Source organism: Drosophila eugracilis, unplaced genomic scaffold (assembly GCF_018153835.1).
Source record: "Drosophila eugracilis isolate 14026-0451.02 unplaced genomic scaffold, ASM1815383v1 contig_1951, whole genome shotgun sequence".
Lineage (NCBI taxonomy): Eukaryota > Metazoa > Arthropoda > Insecta > Diptera > Drosophilidae > Drosophila > Drosophila eugracilis.
In genome coordinates, this window is record NW_024572812.1 from 187,387 (window position 1) to 190,569 (window position 3,183).

Here is a 3,183-nt window from a genome sequence, read left to right on the forward strand (position 1 = left end):
TGCGCTATAGTTTCACTCATAGATGGAATATAAAAAAAAAGTGTTATGCTAGGCCCTTCTTCTCTGCAGTTCAGATTTTACCACAACATTTTTTTGTGCAGTGCGACCCTATCGGTACCCCGGTAAGGCTCAACAAAATTATTTAGTAACGGAACAAGAATGTTTGGCGGCAATAGTCTGCATTTACCGATTTAGGGCGTATATAGAAGGGGGATGCGTTTTTAAAATGGTATATGACACAAACCGCTTTCATTTTCGCTTGGCTTGATGGGGTCTGAATCTGCAGTGATTTTAATTTTAAAAGAAATATCGCGAGTGGCTAAGTTATTAGACAGGATAAAAGCTAATAGTGTCTAGTTGCCTGGTATAGTAATAGTAATGGATGATGCAACGGAGAAATTCGTTCATAACCAGTTTATCTTAAAATTATGGATTCCAGAGTGTTCGATCAAGGAGGTCTTGAAGAATGCTGACAATCACCCTATGGCTTCACACGGAGGAATAAATGAAATGACGTGTTGGCTTGCGAGACTTGTTGGCTTGCGAGACTTTTAATAGGACTAAAGCTCCGAAATCGAGTCACAGACCGCCTATAGGGGCGCTTCCAGATTCAGAGCGGTTTATGAACGGTTATTCATAGATTTTGGGCCATATCCACGCTCTAGAAGCGGCAACATCGAACATTTATTATTCTAGATCATTATTCCAAGTTTGTGTTTCTGAAATAGGTCAAGAAGTTGGTGGCGGAGGTAAAATACCTGCAGCAGGACCTTTTCACACTTTTGAGGTGCCTCAAACGATAATTTCATATAACGGCTCCCAATTTAGGTCTGGTGCTTTCCAGACGTTTCTCGCCTAAGGCGAACGCGAGTGTCACCTCCAAGAATGATCTTGTGGTGCACTTGCAATGTTTGCGGTAGACACGGCTCTCGCCATCTAGGTTCGAGGTTTACCTAAGGCAATTCGTATAACAGAGCGAGTTGTGAATATTTCGGAAACAACAGTGGCTAGAGTTATTTCTTTAGATAGAGACAGAGAGGAGTCGTTCCCGAATGGGGTTCAGCATCGATTGCCTAGCCACCTTTGAGCAATTCTTATTTTTGTGGTCCAAGTGACAAGTTTAATTTTTACAATTCCCGATCAATTGGTGCATCCGTTCAAATCTAAAATAGTTGAAAATTATGGAAAATATGAGAAAAAATAACTATGCTATCGGGAAGAGATTCTTTTTCTTTAATTCGCCGATTAGAAGTAAAAGTTTTGCTGAGTCGAAGTTTTGTATAAAAATTCGTACTTCGTACGGATCGTGACGGTCGAAAACGCATGGATCGAGGCGGCTGGCTAAAATGTCGCCAAAAGCCCCGAGGAAAATAGGTTGACTTAGTGTTATTTTTTTTCGTAAAAGTTAAAGGTGCTCTTAGATGTTTCGGGATAAGGCATAAAAGTTAATTCTGTTTGATGCGCGTGAAATCCTATAGATAAGTTATTGGTTGATCTGTTCCCAATACTATGTAAGACTATATATGTATTTGGTCATTGATCTCCATCTCTATAGTATAGTTTTTTAAAGCGTTTATTCAAATTATTGATTATTTTAAACCTGTTTTATTGAAGTTTTCAATTTAACTTACTTCTAATACACAAGCTCCTTTTGTTAATTACTGAAATACAAAGTTTATTTAAACAATTTTTTTTAAATTTTTTATCTGTATATAAATCTATAATATAAAAATTATATGTATGTATATCGTGTTAGTTGCACTATTTAAAACTGAAGAACGGCTTTACGAAATATGGCTGAATTTGGTGAGGCGGTAGCTCAGAGTCAGAAGAAGGACACCTAAGATACCTACCAAAATCGTCTTACGTAAATATGTCATTAAAAGAGTGGTGCTTAATTTACTAACACAATTACAAGAAACGGTGTTGGCCTGCAACTGTGCACTGAGAGAAAAGAATATTTTTTTGCTAACGAATTTTTCACTGATTATAAAGACCCGCCAAATGCTGAAAAAAACAAATTATATTGCAATTGGCGGCGGAATGAGGCAAAAAGAAAAAACGAAAAATTTTTATTGTAATATCGAAGCGAGCTCTAAAAGCTTACGGGGGAGCAAACCCATATGCTCCAAGCATTTACGAAAACAAATGAGCACCTGCATTAGAAGCTAGCGACAAGCGACCATATGGCGAATGAAGTGAAAGAGTGAAAGATTGAAGCGACGACAAGTGACCACCTGACGAAGGAGGTAAAAACGACGTAGTCGTTTAAGACGAAGATGTAAAGTTCAGCGAATGACAAGAAAAACGACAGGGTCAGAAGAGAAAAGGTGTTAGAAAAGACTTCGCACAGTAAAGTATGATTTAGGTGAATTGAATTGAATCGTATATCTCGACTTCGTTCTTCTCAGCCACAAGAGCAATGTGAGGCAGCCCATGAAACGCCTGGGTCGACAATGAAAAATCGTCGTGCAAACAACAGAGGTCAAGAAATAGATTATTTGCGACGCGAAACAAAAAGATTATCATGTGCCGATTTGAATCGAGCACAGTTTCGATTGCAGCAATTAATACAGCTTGCAACTTATCCTTTGCTTTGGGGAAAAAAAGGTTGTTTGCAAGTATTGCGGTGCATTAACGTTTTCCGAAGAAACGCAAGGACTATGCTGCTTTAGTAGTGAAGTGAAATTACTATTCTAGACTCCGCCACCTGAGCCAGTGTATTCATTGCTTTGTAGCGAAACACGAGAATCACGCCACTTCCTTGGAAACATTCAAAAATATGAAAATAGTTGTTTCAAAATGACGTCATTTAGAGCAGATATTATGGACGAGCGTGAATTTAATCCGACATTTAAGGTATTTATTAATACGGTTACTCTTTTTACACCGAAAAAGTGTGTAAAACTTACTGACTGGTTTTATTTTGTAGATACAACGAAACATTCATAATCGATTTAGATCTTCCCTATCACTTTAAGATGCACAGAAAAATTTTTAAGAATATATTTTGTTGGCAATATGGAAGAACAACTTGATCGAAGTGAAGAGATCAATGCAGGAATGAAGCAAGCGATTCTTTATGACTTACAACAGACATGGAAGCACATAAAACGCTCCAGCAATAGATGATGTTGCCATCCTAATTATGTGATAATGGGCAACTGAATATATATCTGAAAC